Source organism: Lactuca saligna, chromosome 7 (genome assembly GCF_052625555.1).
Source record: "Lactuca saligna cultivar CGN05327 chromosome 7, ASM5262555v1, whole genome shotgun sequence".
NCBI lineage: Eukaryota > Viridiplantae > Streptophyta > Magnoliopsida > Asterales > Asteraceae > Lactuca > Lactuca saligna.
In genome coordinates this window covers 142,637,012-142,657,069 of record NC_136423.1, presented here as the reverse complement: position 1 = coordinate 142,657,069, position 20,058 = coordinate 142,637,012, and positions in this window count along the sequence as shown.

Genomic DNA, 20,058 nt, shown 5'->3' with positions numbered 1-20,058 from the left:
CGCTTAGATTACTGTATTCTAACTAACTATTTTGTGGATGTGGGAATGATTGTAGATCAATCGTTTTAGTTATTTTAAGAAAATGATTAACAAATATTATTGAATTAAACATAATTAAAAAAAATACCATTTAAATTCATTGTAAGGTTATTTTAGTCAAATAATATAATTTTTAAAAAGGAAAATTACATATTTTAGAAAACAATTAATTCTCTAAACTTTAAAATTTTGATTTTTCTTGATAATAATTATATTAATTCGGACATTCTAAAAGAATGTTTTCATATTATCTTGAAAAAAATCATTCTATTATGACAAAATACTATAAACATATATTATCAAAATTAATATTTTTTAATGAATACAAATTTTATATGAAATGGATTTTAATGTTTTAGAATCAGTAACTGCATTCATTATTAAAGAATACAACTATGAACATAAATTACATTCATTCTAAAAGAATACGACTAATAATGGTTAACAATTACATTTATTCTTAAAGGAATAAAATTGAGAATGGTTAAAAAGCAAATAAAAACATTGAAATCAAAGTAAAATACTAAAACATTCTGAGAGAATATTGTTGTTAATTCATTTTAATAGAATAAAAAATCCCTTTTGAATGTATAACGAATCCATTCTATGAGAATACAACGTCATTGTCATGTTGGTGGTTTCACATCACTCTATAATTGAATCCTTCCATGTGAAATGAATCCCAAAAACACTTGGTACACTTAAGATCACAATACTTGAGGAATAACTGATATAATGAACGTGGGAAGAAAAATGTAGGTTGTTGTGCAACTCCTCCACTAGAGGTAGAAGCTTCTATTTGCTCACTCTTGCACAGGTTTCTACATCATGTCATTTTCAATAGTGCAAGACTTGTGAGGTCTCTAATTGTTTCCCAAACACAAGATAGATTGACAGTTCTACAAAATTAAAGTCTCTAGATGAGGGATCATGGACATATTATGTATTTCGAGTAGATTATGCGAGTCTGTAAGATTTAGAATCTGCAGCGATGGAAAAACATGTTACACAAGTAACAAGATTAATTATTGTAGCACTCTATGTCTACATGATGACCACTAAGAATTGAGAAGCCAAACATAAAGAGTTTATCGGATTCCCTACCGTGGGTGGTTTAGATACTTCCAATTTGCTATAGCTCATATCTATATCCACTATGTTCCCCATGAATAAGTCAGAGGGTAAGCTTCTTAAATCGGATCCAAGCCAGAAGAGCCATCTTAAGTCTTTTGAAAAGTTCTCGTAAGACCCAGTGAGCTGCAAGTAGTTTCATTGGAGAAATTTAGTTTATCTATCTTTTGATGTGCATTCATCTTCATGTTTGATAATTGTAGATTTAGAATAAAGGGAGATAGTAAATGTATTATTAGATCTAGGTATAAGTATATGTGTAAAACTATGCATATGTATAAACACACGTCATGTCTTAGTGATTCTATATTACCTTGAAAGCAAACTTCTGTTCCTCTAGCATTTGCATGTCAAATCTTAAACCTTCTATAGTTTCTAAACCCTAAAAGGAAAGAAAGGATAAATTGTATGAATTAAATGAAAGAGAAGGGTGTGAAATTTGTCACTAAAACTATTTTGTTAATTTGCTGCTAACGTAGACTTTGACCATAAAAAAAATCATAGTTTATGCTGATGTGGAAATTGATATGTATATCCTAGCTTCCAAAAAATGTGTAATTCCAACGATGCCATTCAAGAATCAAAATGTCGTTTGTGAGATGAGATAGGGTTGAAATATTAAATGAGATAGGGTTGAAACATTGAGCACCAAAATAGTGTTCGAACAACCTTACTACCTAGCCAATACTATATTTATTATAGTCGATCAAGAGTCGTTACTCAACCAGAATCTACTACGTTTTGCTGGGAATTTTGATTCTTGATGAACTATAATTTTCCCCATCTCTTGTAGCAACAGATGGGTTATCAGTTTCTTGTTTGGTGAAACAGAAAGAAGACATATGTTGGACAAGCTCTTGATCCCATAAAATACATAGTAATCATGCTACAATATCTTTACCACATAATCCACGTCTTTGCCAACAAAAAATAGAATTCTTACAATAGAGAGAACAATAAAACCACCCAATTTAACAATCGGTTTGGGCTGAAGTATAGCCCTAATTAATCAGAATGTGATCAAATTTAAAGAAACTAAGAAGAACGATACCTTTGTAAAGACTTCTGGTGGGTTCTTCATCAGGCCAAGAAGAGGCATCATGAATGTTTAAGGACGGCATCAGAATTCTCCAATCATCAGCATCGACGTCCAGAGAGAAGAATTCAGGAGGGAAACTGGTAGCCATCGATGGCAAGGATACGATTGTGGAGACGGTGAAACCAACCAACCTCAAGACTTGTGGTGGTTTCATCAGGCAAACAACTGGCATTTCCATTGTTAGAGGGGCTTCAAATTTCTCCGATCATCGATTTCGATATCCAGAGAGAAAACAATCATCGTGATCTCGGAGCCGCCGATGGTATGTATGTAATGATGGATATGGTGAAATAAGGGTAAAGGGGTGAGTGATGGTTTTGTAGGGATGGTAACTAAATTTCCTTTAATTTACCTAAATTAAAGGTATTCATAATTTAATATATAATTACTAAATTTAATTAATGATTGAAATTACCATTTAACACTTGTTTAAGCTTTTAAAATGATTGGTATATATTGATTCCTACATCCATACAATAAATAGTTAGAATACATGAACCTATATATATATATATATATATATATATATATATATATATATATATATATATATATATATGTGTGTGTGTGTGTGTGTGTGTGTGTTAGAGATAGATATGAGTCAGGATGACTTTTATACTATGTTTTATACTTTTAAACTTGGAAAAAGTACTATTTTACAAGGAGTCAAAACCTATAGACTCACCAACTTTATGTTGATGTATTTTCAAAATGCATGTGTTTTCAGGATCTTGATAAGCTAGATGTTTCTCGAACAGGAGAAGTTTTACTATTATCCTTTCTGTTCATACGGAACATATATCAGTTAAGACGTATGAAATAGTCGGATAATATGTAATAAATACTACAAAACAATAATAATGTAAATTTCGATCATCAATAAAGGTCTGTAGTTTATAAAACTCTTTAGTACTGTTCAATTTATGTTATATATGTAACTTCCGAAAAATACCACCCAAAAATTTTTATTTGAGAAAATAACTAAAACCATAATATATGTCAAAATATCATTGAGAAAATAACTAAAACCATAATATATAACAAACCACGAAGCACGTGTCTCAAAGTTTCATAGAAAAATAGATCAAATCAAAAACTGTGTCAAATATGTCAAAATATCATAGTGAACTCCCAGGCTAACTGAAACTGTGGTGTATGCCATACCATCACCCCGAGCTCTTCCCCTTACTAGCAGAAGTACTTGAAAACAAAACTGAAACTGTAAGCACGAAGCTTAGTGAGTGATGTGCACAAAAGTACCCACTAATTTTAATATTTATAACCTAACAAACTTAGACTAACTATGCACTTATAGGCAGTGTACCTAGTCAGATTATAGTATAGCTTAGGTAAGTCGGGTGTCAATCAGCGAACGGTGGTGAATTAATTTAAAATATTTAATTATAGGTTACAGGTCACACGGAAAGAATAAAGAAGTAGTTTAATAAATCTCAAACGAACAATTAATTAACAACTCTCGATAAACTAACAGGAAAGCAAATCTTTTCAGGTACTTTGGTTTAGACAAATTACACTTTAAAAACATAGACAATTGCATACACAAATTCATTTATTCATGTTCACCGATTCCTAAAATGATTAGATTTGCGTTCACTATAACTAATCCTTTAGCAAACAAGTCAATTCAAACAGTGATCAGTTGATTAAACTAACATGCTTCCTAGTGTTCAGTTCGTATCAACCAAGACTTGTAAATATAGTTAATCAAATTGATCATTCAATTAATCTCTTGTTGATGGTTATCAAACAAGGCTCACACATTAACTTACTTATTTCCAAGTTAATCCTAGTTTCACATTCTTTATTCCTAGACTTATAATCTCAATGGTCATCAAAATCATAAGAGACAATCAATCAAGCATATGTTCATACAACTCAATTCACTTAACAATTAACAACAAATAATTATCATTAATACGTAAGGATCTTTTAACAAGCTTGGCAAGATAAATTAAACACAAACAAACTATTCAATATAGCAATTAGTCTAATAATCAAAGCTTCATTCAATCATAAACACAAAGTAAAAGGTTTTTACACCCAAGTCAGAAACTAAATACAGAATAGTAACACAATGGAATGCTAAACATGGTCATGTTAACAGCCCATATGATTACCGACACGTATCCACTCTCCAACCCTTCTGATCTCCGCTCCCGTTAGCTTAACGGCCTTCCGGCCACCTCCTAGACCCTCAAAACGGCAACTATGAAGTTTTCTTATTGCACAAGTCGAAGTGGAATATCATAGATTATTCAAATGGTGGAATTATATGGGGTATTTATAGTTGATGGAGATGGATTTTTATGGAATATTAGAGTTGGATTGGAATAAGGAAACTAATGTGGCTTAGGGATTAAGCAAATAAAGATAAGGAAAGTGGTGCTTGGGGAATAAGTAACTTGGATGGAATTTCCGTACAGCTTTTATGCTTCATCTTCAAGTCCGATTTTGGATAAGATAAGTGTCGAATTAGCCAAAAGTCCCTCTCACATAAGTCGTAGGAAAATTCTTCTAGTTTTCAGAACATTTTGAATCTCGTCAATTGGACTTGTGAGTCATCAGATATACCCGAAACACTGAAGAGGGGTCAATCTGCCAGCAATATCCTTTTTGCATCTTTTCAGCTCAATTCTCTTTCTTTTGCATTCCATCTCCCATTTTAACTGTAATTAAATATTTCAAAGCATATTAAGTTTATTTTAGTTCTAAATAATAATAATAAATGCTAAAATATTAATATATGTTATACATAAATATATATAAAAATACACATATCAAAATACCCCACACTTAGCCTTTGCTTGCCCCCAAGCAAATTTACTTTTATTTTACCAATATTGCACTAAACAATCCATTTAAAACTCAGCCATTATGCCAAGACCTCAACGCATGCATTTGTGTCTAAAATTTTCCTAAAGTACCCCCATACTTTAAATACTCACAATCTTCATAAGCACTTGCCCACTTTTTCCGAACAATGCTCATTTTATGCAACCCTCCGAATCCATCCGCAGAAAACCTCCTAACCTCAAGGTATTTTTAGTTGAGCAACCTAAGCATACATAATCTAGAATTACAATTTATGATACCACTATGGAGCTTTTTAGGAATTCTTCGCTTTCTTAACAATTTGATCTTTGATTTCTTTGAATTCACCACCTTATTTGATTTGATTTCTTGGTATCTTCAACATTTTGAATTTCTTGGAATTTTGATCTTTTGATCTTCACTTTATTTGCTCCAAAATTCTTCAAACTTTTTCGTAATTCTCTCTTCTTCTTTTTTTTTTTTTACATGTACCTCTCTTTTTTCACTCAAAACCTACATGCTTAAGCAGAGGCGCTCAACCTCAACCTTTATTGGTTAATGATAATAATTTTCCTGGATACATTTCAGGTTTAGGCTGCTAAACATATTGCATCCTTCAAACCGAGCGGGGTTATGTTTTTGTTCCATGATTTCACTAAAATAAGGGAAGCCACAAATGCACTATAACGTATATTGGCTCAACTAAACATTTGAGTTCTCATCGGATCATCTCATACAATATTAGCAAAATTTTAAATTATCACTAGATTTTTCTAAATTAAGCTATTATTTCAAGTTTTCTTTTAAATTTTTAAATTTCCCTAAATCTAGCAATTTCCAACTATTATTTCATTTTTATAATTTACTTTTACCGACCCCCTACCCCACACTTATTTCATACAATGCCCTCATTGTATGCTAAAACAAATTAAGAACATAAAAGGGGAGAAAAAGAAACAGACTCCCCTGGGTAGTTGTGGCGAGATCGAATGGGGCTGCTACAGGTTGCTTCAAATATTGCTGAAAAACTGAAAACTGGAACTGCTGCTTCTGAATGTGTCGGAAAATACAAAAGAACATTGACTTATGAAATATGGTGCGAACGATTGCAAACTAAAGCAATGTATAGTGACCATGACGTGGGAAAGTGTCAACCATGTCGTATCGTCGAGTGAGGAAAAATCCATATCGCGAATAATAGCATGGCCACGACGTGGTAAGTGGTGGTCACGTCGTGGTATGTAGAATAGCAGCCTCCTCTCGCAATGAAAAACTCCCCCACGACATAGGAAAGTGTCAACCATGTCATGGCAGCCGGGATGATACTTCTACATTGCGTCAAAATAAAACTCCATGGTGTGAGAACAGCTCATCCATGCCATGGGAATCAATGTATAGTTAGAAACGCCACTCTTCGAAATAATAATCCCTCCAAATATCGACGCGCACCCCACACTTATTGAATGTCATGGCTCTCAAGTGTCAACTTCAAACCCTCACACGGTTTTTTCTCTCGTGACAAATCAACAATCAACCCCAATTATTGAAATTTCTGAAAGCATCTGAAGGGTAAAAGTTCTGCAAAGATCTGAAACATCAAGAGCATCAACATGGAAAACAAATTTTAAACAAACTAAAAATAAAAATAAAAACTCACTAAAATAACTAAAAAACCAAAATAACTAAAAAGGATATCACGATCACATGTCTTCATCAAAATCAAACTACAATTGTTGATTAAATCCCTTGCATGCAAGAGGTGGTTTGTGAAAACAAAAACTTTCAGGACCTGTCAGACTATTTCTTTTGTTTTCTTTGCACCATTAACTAATAAGTAGAACAAAAGTTGACCCAACTAGTCAAGAGTAGCAAGAGTTCAGTCTTCCACTTAACCACCTCGATACGCCTTGCTATACTACGCCTCGTGGATTGAGTTGGACAAATCACCAAAGTAGTAGACTAAACAAGTCAAGAATTCCCTAATCGCTTGCAATCTCGAAACCCATGCAAAAGGTAAAGCCAATCGATGTGTATGATCACAAATTCCTGCAAATAACAACAAGAACCTTCCCGACAAGCGAAATGATATCAACGAAAATAAAACTAAAAAAATAAAATAAAAAACTAACTAAAAATAAATAACGAATAATCAAATAAACTAAATTAATTGAAAGCCGTTCCCCGGCAACGGCGCCAAAAACTTGATGTGCACAAAAGTACCCACTAATTTTAATATTTATAACCTAACAAACTTAGACTAACTATGCACTTATAGGCAGTGTACCTAGTCAGATTACAGTATAGCTTAGGTAAGTCGGGTGTCGATCACAGGGAACGGTGGTGAATTAATTTAAAATATTTAATTATAGGTTACAGGTCACACGGAAAGAATAAAGAAGTAGTTTAATAAATCTCAAACAAACAATTAATTAACAACTCTCGATAAACTAACAGGAAAGCAAATCTTTTCAGGTACTTTGGTTTAGACAAATTACACTTTAAAAACATAGACAATTGCATACACAAATTCATTTATTCATGTTCACCGATTCCTAAAATGATTAGATTTGCGTTCACTATAACTAAGCCTTTAGCAAACAAGTCAATTCAAACAGTGATCAGTTGATTAAACTAACATGCTTCCTAGTGTTCAGTTCGTATCAAGCAAGACTTGTAAATATAGTTAATCAAATTGATCATTCAATTAATCTCTTGTTGATGGTTATCAAACAAGGCTCACACATTAACTTACTTATTTCCAAGTTAATCCTAGTTTCACATTCGTTATTCCTAGACTTATAATCTCAATGGTCATCAAAATCATAAGAGACAATCAATCAAGCATATGTTCATACAACTCAATTCACTTAACAATTAACAACAAATAATTATCATTAATACGTAAGGATCTTTTAACAAGCTTGGCAAGATAAATTAAACACAAACAAACTATTCAATATAGCAATTAGTCTAATAATCAAAGCTTCATTCAATCATAAACACAAAGTAAAAGGTTTTTACACCCAAGTCAGAAACTAAATACAGAATAGTAACACAATGGAATGCTAAACATGGTCATGTTAACAGCCCATATGATTACCGACATGTATCCGCTCTCCAACCCTTCCGATCTCCGCTCCCGTTAGCTTAACGGCCTTCCGGCCACCTCCTAGACCCTCAAAACGGCAACTATGAAGTTTTCTTATTGCACAAGTCGAAGTGGAATATCATAGATTATTCAAATGGTGGAATTATATGGGGTATTTATAGTTGATGGAGATGGATTTTTATGGAATATTAGAGTTGGATTGGAACAAGGAAACTAATGTGGCTTAGGGATTAAGCAAATAAAGATAAGGAAAGTGGTGCTTGGGGAATAAGTAACTTGGATGGAATTTCCATACAGCTTTTATGCTTCATCTTCAAGTCCGATTTTGGATAAGATAAGTGTCGAATTAGCCAAAAGTCCCTCTCACATAAGTCGTAGGAAATTTCGTCTAGTTTTCAGAACATTTTGAATCTCGTCAATTGGACTTGTGAGTCATTAGATATACCCGAAACACTGAAGAGGGGTCAATCTGCCAGCAATATCCTTTTTGCATCTTTTCAGCTCAATTCTCTTTCTTTTGCATTCCATATCCCATTTTAACTGTAATTAAATATTTCAAAGCATATTAAGTTTATTTTAGTTCTAAATAATAATAATAAATGCTAAAATATTAAGATATGTTATACATAAATATATATAAAAATACACATATCAGTGAGCTCCCCCAAACTACCACATACCATACAATAACACATAAAACACATACTGGGCCTTGACCACTGCATCGGACCAAAATCCGGAAACTGCATCGGACCAAAGTCCGGAAACAACATCAGACCGAAGTCCGGAAACTGCATCGGACCAAAGTTCGGAACTAACCTAGGCCTTGCCCACTACATCAGACCGAAGTCCGAAATCTGACTGAACATAGCATAGCATAATCATATCACATATACTGCATACTACATCGGACTGAAATCCGAAACACATAACACAAGGTCATGCTTGAATCACAAAAACATCAAGCATACTAACTATTGCATCGTACCAAAGTCCGGAACTACTGCTAAATAAAGGGGTCGACATTGTGGTCGTAGACTCGTTCCTACTGGAAGGAAAACTCACGTCGTAACGCTGGCTACGGAGATGCTAAATCTGAAATTGGCTGACTGCTGCTCCGGAACTCCGCAACTATAAATCCCAAAAACACTAGATCAGGTACTGATAACTGCCTTCAGGGTAAAATGACTATTTTACCCCTGGTCAAAGTCAACTTTCAGTTGACCGGACTCGCCGAGTCCCTAACACCTTTTCTAATCCTTTACTCGCTTTAACTCGCCGACTTTGGCAAAGACTCGACCAGCTCTTCATCGATACAAACATCGATTCCATCTTCATATGACACGTCGAGTTATATGAACAACTAGTCGAGTCCTCCTTCATCCTATGAATGTGTCCATTCTACGACTCGTCGAGTTGTATGAACAACTCGTTGAGTCTGTTCTTGAGGCAAGAAGATTGTCTTGGACTCGCCGAGTCCCTCCATTACTAGATCTGAGCTCTAACTCACCGAGTCCATTTCCCACTCACTGATTCCACCCTAAACTCTCAAACAGGGGAAAAATCGGGGACTCACAACTCAACTCGTCGAGTCTGCAGAATAAGTCGCCGAGTCCCAAGCATGCCATTACTATACAATCAATTTTTCTTGAGGCAAGAAGATTGTCTTGGACTCGACGAGTCAGGGCGTAGACTCACTGAGTCCCTCCATGACTAGATTTGAGCTCTAACTCACCGAGTCCATTTCCCACTCACTGATTCCACCCTAAACTCTCAAACGGGGGAAAAATCGGGGACTTGTGACTCGACTCGTCGAGTCTGAAGAACAACTTACCGAGTCCCAAGCATGCCATTACTATACATTTGATTTTGCTTGATTCCAGTGCATCCATTTCATAGATCTGGGTTCCTAGGATTGGTTTCACACGTAAGGTTTCTAACTTTACGTGCATGCATGCTCATAAGAAGCTCAAATACCCAATAATGAGCTAAAAGAGGAGATCTAGGTTTGGAATGGGAATTTAGCTCAATAAAGGTGGCAACCTTGAGCTTAAGGAGTTCTAAAATGCTTAGATCTGAAGCCCATTCATCTTAACTACTCTTAAATCGACATCAATGTCCAGAAATGGCTCAAAAACAACACTAACAAGCTTTTAAGGAGATCTACATGATAATAAGCAGAGATTCAAGCTTTATACCTCAGTGGGAACTGGAATGACACAAGAAACTTGGATCTTCTTTGCTCCTCTTGAAAAATCGGGGACTTGCGACTCGACTCGTCGAGTCTGAAGAACAACTCACCGAGTCCCAAGCATGCCATTACTATACATTTGATTTTGCTTGATTCCAGTGCATCCATTTCATAGATCTGGGTTCCTAGGATTGGTTTCACACGTAAGGTTTCTAACTTTACGTGCATGCATGCTCATAAGAAGCTCAAATACCCAATAATGAGCTAAAAGAGGAGATCTAGGTTTGGAATATGAATTTAGCTCAATAAAGGTGGCAACCTTGAGCTTAAGGAGTAAAATGCTTAGATCTGAAGCCCTTTCATCTTAACTACTCTTAAATTGACATCAATGTCTAGAAATGGCTCAAAAACAACACTAGCAAGCTTTTAAGGAGATCTACATGATAATAAGCAAAGATTCGAGATTTATACCTCAATGGGAACTGGAATGACACAAGAAACTCGGATCTTCTTTGCTTTTCTTGAAAACCCCTCTACTCTCTTATTCTTCTAACTCCAATATGCACCAAAATCCTTCACAAGGTGAGAAATACTCCAAGAATGCTTAAAGGAAAGCTATGGTTTAGTATGGGACGTTCTGTGGGTGATGGAGGCTGATTTTGGGCGCATAGAGTTGTTTAAATAGGGTGCAAACCCTTGAAATTAGGGTTTCATCCAGACTAGCAGACTCGCCGAGTCCAAGAATATGGACTCGTCGAGTCGCCAACTTAAACTACGTGCAAATCTCATCCCTACTCGACGAGTCGGAATATTGACTCGTCGAGTAACCCTTAAGAAATGAAAATTACTTTATTTAAATCGCAAACCAGAAATGGGGCGTTACAACTCTCCCCCACTTATCTTAGACTGCGTCCTCGAAGTCTGCTACTGCTGAATCTATAAATATCTCTGGATAATGCTCCCTCATTTCCTCCTCGACCTCCAACGTCCACTTTGAACCCTTCTGGTGCTGCCAATGCACCTTCACTAGCTAGACTACCTTGTTCCTCAAGGTCTTCGTGTTCCGATCCAAGATCGCAACGGGCCTCTCAATATAATTCAAGCTGCTATCAACCTAAATGTCCTCCAAGGGTACAACTGTTGACTCGTCCACCAAACACTTCCTCAACTGAGAAACATGGAAATTTTTGTGGGTCTGGCTAAGCTCTGCTGGAAGATCCAACCGATAAGCAACCCGATCCACCCGGGCTAAAACCCTAAAAGGACCAATGAACCTGGGGCCCAGCTTGCCCCTCTTCCGGAACCTGATCACACCCTTCTAGGGTGATACCTTCAGGAGGACCATATCGCCCACCTGGAACTCCAAGTCCTAACACCTCCTGTTGACGTAACTCTTTTGCCGACTCTGCGCAGTCTGCAGTCTGGTATGGACCTGCTGGATCAACTCTATGGTTTTGAGCACCACCTCGGTACTCTCGATGACTCGCTGACCAACCTCACCCCAATAAATCGGGGTCCTACACTTCCTTGCGTAGTGCATCTTGAAAGGAGGGCGGTCAATACTAGCGTGGTAACTGTTGTTATATAAAAATTCCACTAATGGAAGATACGTGTCCCAACTGCCACCAAATTTTAGGACATATGCCCAAAGCATGTCCTTGAGAGTATGAATCGTCCTCTCGCTCTGCCTGTCCGTATGGGGGTAGAAAGCGGTGCTAAAATGCAGACGATTACCCATCTCATCATGAAACCGCTTCCAAAACCTGGAAGTGAAATGACCATCTCGGTCTGACACTACCAAAACAGGCACCCCATACCGTGCCACTACTTCGCGCACATAAATATCAGTTATCTTCTCAGCCAATATACTCTCCTGGATTGGTATGAAATGTGCTCTCTTGGTTAGCCGATCCACTATGACCCAAATCGAATCGACTCCACGCGCGGTCCTGGGGAGCTTAGTGATGAAATCGATGGTGATATCCTCCCATTTCCACACGAGAATGTCTAACGGATGCATCTTGCTGTGGGGTCTCTGGTGCTCTGCCTTGACCTTCCTGCAGGTCATGTATCTCTCCATGTACCAGGCGGCGTCCTGCTTCATGCAGGGCCACCAATAATCGGATCGAAGATCTCTATACATCTTTTTCGCCCCTAGGTGGATGGAGAACCGAGACTTATGAGCCTCGTCCATCAACACTTGCCATACTCCGCCCCAGTACGGCACCCAAATCCTCCCATGAAGGGTCTACAATCCCTAACTGTCATAATCGAAAGAGGCTACTTGGCCCACGATCCTCTCACACTTATGCCTCTTCTCCTTTAGGCCCTCAACCTGTGCCTCTATAATCGGCTCCAACAATGGAGTAATCACTGTCATCCTCAGACATATATCTCTGATCGGGGCCACCATCGCCTTGTGGCTTAAGGCGTCAACCACTATGTTGGCCTTGCCTGGATGATAAAGGATTTCACAATCGTAGTCATTTACCACATCTAACCACCGACACTGCATCATGTTTAGATTCGGTTGATCCATGAGGCACCTCAGACTCTTGTGATTTGTGTAAATGGTACAGTGGACCCGATAGAGGTAATGTCGCCAAATCTTGAGGGCAAACACCACTGCCCCTAGCTTTAAATCGTGCATCGGATAGTTAGCCTCGTGAGGCTTCAATTGTCTAGAGGTATAAGCTATCACATGCCCTCGCTGCATCAACACTGCTCTCATCCATGTGATTGAATCATTAAAATAGAATACAAAGTCATCCACTCCCTCTGGCAGTGTAAGAATCGGTGCCTCACACTATCGTTGCCTGAGGGTCTCAAATGATGCCTGCTACTCTCTTGGAGAAATCATCCATGTGATTGAATCACTAAAATAGAATACAAAGTCATCCATGTGATTGAATCACTAAAATCGAAACACTATCGACTTCCTAGTCAGTCGGGTGAGCGGAGCTTCTATCTTGGAGAAATCGTAGATGAATCTTCTGTAGTACCCTGCCAAGCCTAGGAAGCTTCGAATCTCCGATGGAGACCTCAGGACCTCCCACTACATCACGGCCTCTATGTTGGCCGGATCTACTAGTATACCCTTCTGGTTGATGAGGTGCCTAAGGAACTACACTTCGCGCAACCAGAACTCACACTTGGAGAACTTCACGAAAAGTCTCTCCCTCCTTAAAGTCTCTAGCACCTCCCTCAGGTGCTCCTTGTTCTGCTCTTGAGTCTTGGAATAGACCAAGATGTCGTCGATAAACACTGTCACAGACCGATCCAACAGTGGTCTGCATACGCGGTTCATGAGATCCATGAACACAGCTGGAGCATTGGTGAGCCCAAACGACATCACCATAAAATCATAATGACCATAGTGGGTCCTAAAAGCAGTCTTCTGCACATCTTCACCTCTGACCAACATCTTATGATACCCGTAGCGCAAATCAATCTTTGAGAACCGAGATACTCCCTGAAGCTGATCAAATAAGTCATCTATCCTCGGAAGTGGGTAACGATTCTTCACCGTTACCTTATTCAACTCTCGGTAATCTATGCACATACGATGCGACCCGTCCATATTCTTCACATACAGGATCGGGGCTCCCCATGGTGAACTACTTGGCCTGATAAAACCCTTGTCTAGCAGCTCCTGTAGCTGCGTAGACAACTCCTACATTTCTGTAGGAGCCAACCGATATGGTGCCTTGGCTATCGAAGCCGCACCAGGAACCAGATCAATCCTAAACTCAACTTGTCTCTCCGGTGGTATCCCAGGCAAATCCTCAGGGAATATGTCTGGGTAGTCTCGCACTACCGGTACATCACCGAATGTCTCCTTGCCCTTTTCCTGGGCATCTAAAACATAGGCGACGAACCCTACGCAACCCTGCTGAAAGTAGCGCCTCACTCTCGCTGCTGAACAAAGAATCAATCCGCGCAGTGGCCTCTCGCCCTGAATCACTAACTCTCCCCCACTGGGAGTGTGAGCCCTCACTAACTACAGTTTACAATCAAGCACTGCCCCATTGGAGCTCAGCCAATCCATGCCTACTATAACCTTGTTCCCTGGCAGAGGAATAGGAGCCAGGTCTACCGAAAACTGTTCATCGAATAACTGAAGCGAACACCCCTTATGCACTCTCGCGACCCTGATGATCCTATCATCAGTTACCTCAACCTCAAGTGGACAATCTAGTTCCCCCAGAGCTCTGCTAAACCTCTTTCTAAACGCAAGCGAAACAAATGATCGGGTATCCCCCGAATCAAACAAGATTGTGGCTGAAATGCCGTTCACTAAGAACGACCCTATATAAAACATATAACCATAAGAAGCAATTCATAACAAATAAAGAGATGAAAGGAAGATACATAATCGTCACCACATTAGGATTCGCTCGTGCCTCCTCTGCTGTCATCTGAAAAGCTCTACTCTTCACCACTGGCGCCTCACTCCGGCCCTGACGGTCGTCTGTAATCCTCATTGTTGCAGGGGCAAGTGGTACCACCTTCTCTGATGCTGCCAAACTCGGAAACTGGGACCTTTTATGTCCCCTCTGATTGTAATGGAAGAAAATCAGATCAAATGTTGTGGTGGTGGTAGTAGTTGTACAATCCTTGCTCATATGCCCAGTCCGACCGCACTTGTAGCAACCGACACTCCCTACCTTGCACGCCCTATCGTGCAATCTCCCACACTTTCCACACCGACTGTGGCTCTGCTGACCCCTGGATCTATGATCGGATACCTTGGGCTTTTTGCTCGAACTCCCAGTGCCAGATGCCGCCTCTGGCTTCCTCTTCTTCTCCATCTCTAAATCAATCTCTCTCTCTCTCACGAGCCCTAGCAATCATGTCATCCAACGTTTTATAGCTGTACCAGCTCACAAACTGGCGGATATCACTCTGAAACATCTCATGATAACGAGCCTTCTTCATTTCCTCGTCACATGCATAGTGAGGAACAAGAAGAGCCCTCTCCCTGAACTTGGCGGTAATCTCCACCACTATCTCTGTAGTCTGAGTAAGATCTTGAAACTCCCTCGCTAACTGCTGCACCTCAATAATCGGTGCAAACTCGGCTCTGAACCTAGTAATAAAATTGGCCCAAGTCATCGCAAGAGCTGTGTCATCCCCAAAGACATGTCCGATCTCCTCCCACCAATCTCGTGCCCTGTCCTTCAAGAGACAGGATGTTAGTCTGACCTTGTCCTCCTCGGGACATCTGCTAGTGCGGAAAGCATTGGCGACATCCGCCAACCACCTAGTACTCGCAATGGGATCCCGCACCCCATGATAGTCAGGAGCTCCACAAGCTCTGAACTCCCTGAAAGTGAGTGTGTGTGACCCCATCATGGTCGCCACCGAAGCACGAAACGTGCTCAACCTCTCATCCTTCAGCTCCAAAATACCCTCCTTGATTGAACCAAAGATCATAGGAGTCTGATCAAGTATGATACGAGTAATCTATGAAGAGAAAAACTCCCTCATATGCTCATCTAAATGCTCGGCCCCCGAGCCTGATCCTGATCCCTCAGCGGCACCTGAACTTCCGCCTGCTGGTCTAGGGCGTAAAACCACCATTCTGAAACACATAACGACAGCGCCAGAAATATTGATACATCTCAAGGGATTGCTACTACTAAAAGTTTCCTGGTCTCGCCTCGGCCTTCCTTGATTCAAGTACGGATCCTCTGATTTCATTAGTACGGGCCCATACTACTGTAACAACGTGTATTTTCAAAACAATTTTTCATTTTTCAAACAACATAAACCATCATTTAATATTTTGAAATCACATGTATAGCAATTGTCATCGTAACAAAATACATCCCAAGATCATAAAACAATTCTTTCGTCAGTGTGTACAGATCACGCTGGCGCCTTCCCACGGTCCTCGCTAGTACCTGAAACACATAACACAACAACTGTAAGCGTAAATGCTTAGTGAGTTCCCCAAAATACTACTTACGTACATACGCCTTTCCAGGCCCTGACCTTTCGGTCCATGTGTCTTAAGGGACTTTCGTCCCGACTCGGTAAACCTTCTGGTCCTACCTGCGTCAAACTTCCGATCCACATCACAACGCCTTCCGGCCCATAACATATATGCCTTCCGGCCCATAACATAATGCCTTCCGGCCCATATCAAGTATAGCATACACAGCACATACAACGGTTAACTTATCATATACAATGCATACATCTCATAACATATCTGACCTTCCGATCACACAATAAAACCCTTCCGGGTACAGTATAGTGAGGAAACTCACCTCGTGGAAAGTCTAGAATCTCACACGCTTGCTATCTTCGAATCTCAAAACGAAGACTCAACCTCGCCTAATCATAACGAATATCATTTTAATTAATATAGACTTCCACAACTAGACTTTACCCTTATTAACATTCCTCAGATGGGTAAAAGACCATTTTACCCTTCCTTGACTCAAAGTCCTCATGTTGACCAAAACCCTAAAAGTCAACAAAAGTCAACATCTTTCAGTACGTGGGGCGTACAGTCTTATGTATGCGGGGCGTACATCGCCAACCCACAATCGGGGTCTCCACCCACTACACTGCGCGTACTGGGAGTTACGCCCAGCGTAACATCCAGATCCAGCCACTCTTCATATCTGATCTTAATTGGTTAAGTCACTTCTTCAACTTCTAGATCCGGCTTTCTTTAAGCCTCCTTACCCGTAAAGTCGAAACCTTTAAGCCTTGGCATGGCTGTAAAGGCTCCTACACTCCTTATCACCTTTCCATTTCAACTCAAAAGATCTAGATCTCATGCATGGCTAATCATTCATGTCCAAGATTACAATTTTATGAATCTACAACTCAAATGGACCATAAATATGATGGATCTAAGCTAATGGAGACTACTTGCTCATAAAGTCTCCACCTTTGGGACCAAAACCCTAGAAAATGGTCCATAAAGTATACCACAAGAACTACAAGTGAAGATCCGAACTTTTTACCTTAGAAACAAGCTCCAACCTTTGCTAAACACGGATCTACACTTGAACACCAACTTCTAGCCTCCACAATGGACTCCTATTCTCTTTTGCTACCTTGAAATGACACCACCAAGCTTAGAACACTCACAAATAAGCTATGAATGAAGGAACAACTCTCTTAGGGTTTCTTTCTGAGGGATGGTGGCTGAGGAACCAAGCCATCTCATTCCTTTTATAGCCAACCATTAAATTAGGGTTTTTGGGTCTGGACCGATTACGCCTAGCATACCCGGGGGAGGATGCGTTTAAATGAAGCGCGCGAGTATGCGCAGCGTACTCCTTGTACGCCCAGCATACTCGCCCAACACAAAAGCCCAAAAATGACAATGTATCAAAAGATGAAAGGCTAATTAAAGGTACCTGAATTTCGGGCTGTTACGATTCTCCCCCACTAGAACCAGACTTCGTCCCCAAAGTCTTATACCGAAAACAATTCCGGATACTGCTCTCGCATCTCCGACTTGAACTCCCATGTTAGCTCGGACCCCTTCCGATGTTTCCACTGCACTTGCACCAAGGGTACTTCCTTGTTCCTCAGAACCTTAACCTTTCGATCCCTAATTGCCACTGGTCTCTCAACATAGTTCAGGCCTGCATCCACCTGAATATCATCCAATGGCACCACTGCCGACTCATCGGCAATACATTTCCTCAACTGCGACACATGAAAGGTGTCGTGGATCTGACCGAACTCAGTAGGTAGATCCAACCGGTAGGCTACCCTGCCTACTGTAGCGATTACCCTGAAAGGTACAATATATCGAGGTCCCATCTTGCCCCTCTTCCTGAATCGTATCACTCCTATCCAAGGAGAGACCTTTAAGAGCACAAGGTCACCAACCTGAAACTCGAGCTCAGACCGACGCCTGTCCGCATAACTCTTTTGGTGACTCTGAGCGGTCAACTATCTCTGCCTGACCTACTGTATCTGCTCGATCGTCTGAAGCACAATCTTCGTACTACCCATTACCCGTTGCCCCACCTCTCCCCAGTAGATGGGGGTGCAACACCTCCTCCCATACAACAGCTCAAAGGGCGGCATACTAATGCTCGAATGATGACTGTTGTTGTATGAAAACTCTGCTAAGGGTAAATAGGTGTCCCAACTCCCTCCAAAATCCAAAACACATGCTCGGAGCATATCCTCGAGCGTCTGAATCGTCTACTCGCTCTGTCCGTCCGTCTGCGGGTGGTATATGGTACTGAAATGCAGCCTTGTACCCAACTCCTCGTGAAACTTCTTCCAAAACCTAGAAGTAAATTGTATGTCCCGATCTGAAACGATTGACATCAGAACCCCGTGTCGCGATACCACCTCCCTCACATATAACTCTGCTAACTTCTCCGCAGAAGAGCTCTCACTAATAGCAAGGAAATGAGCGCTCTTCGTCAATCTATCCACAATCACCCAAATTGCATCGACCCCTCTCGCAGTCCTTGGCAATTTGGTGATAAAATCCATGGAAATCTGTTCCCACTTCCACTCGGGAATCTCCAGCGGCTGCAACTTACCATGCGGACGCTGGTGCTCGGCTTTAACCTGACGACAAGTCAAGCACCTCTCGAAATACCATGCAACATCTCTCTTCATACAGGGCCACCAATACTCCTTCTTTAGGTCTAAATACATCTTAGTAGCCCCGGGATGGATTGAGAATTTCGATCGATGCGCTTCTTCCATCAAAATAGTACGCATCCCGCCCACAAACGGTACCCAAATCCGACCCTGAAATGTCATAAGTCCCCGACCATCAGTAACGAATTTCGATACCTGCCCGACAACCCGCTCCCTCTTTCAGTTTTCTGGTCTCGCAGCCTCAGCCTGGGCCCCTCGGATGGTGTCCAAAATCGGAGTCATCACCGTTAACCTCATACAAACGTCTCGGATCGGGGCGCTCTCCGCCCTACGGCTCAACGCATCAGCTACGACATTTGCCTTGCCCGGGTGGTACAGGATCTCACAATCATAATCCTTCACCACATCTAACCATCTCCTCTAGCGCATATTCAGATTTGGCTGATCCATCAAGTACTTCAGACTCTTGTGGTCCGTGTATATGGTACACCGAACCCAATATAGATAGTATCGCCAGATCTTGAGGGCAAACACCACAGCCCTCAGTTCCAGGTTGTGGGTGGGATATCTCGACTCATGAGGCTTCAGCTGCCTCGATGCATACGCTATAACGTGCCCCCTCTGCATAAGCACTGCCCCTAACCCAGATATGGATGCATCACAATATACCACAAAATTTTCCATCCCCTCCGGGAGTGCGAGTACCGGGGCCTCGCACAATTTCTGACGAAGGGTCTCAAATGAGGACTGCTGCTCTGGACCCCATTGAAATGCAACACCCTTCCGGGTCATCTTAGTAAGTGGCACGACGATGTTGGAGAAATCCGTGATAAACCTCCGATAATAGCTGGCCAATTCCAGAAAGCTCCTGATCTCAGTGGGTGATCTCGGCACTTCCCATCTCATCACACCCTCGATCTTGGCCGGATCGACCAATATCCCCTTCTGGTTAACAAGGTGCCCTAGGAACTGGACCTCTCATAACCAGAAATCACACTTGGAGAATTTGGCATACAGCCTCTCCGAGCTCAATACTCCAAGAATCTCCCTCAAATGTTC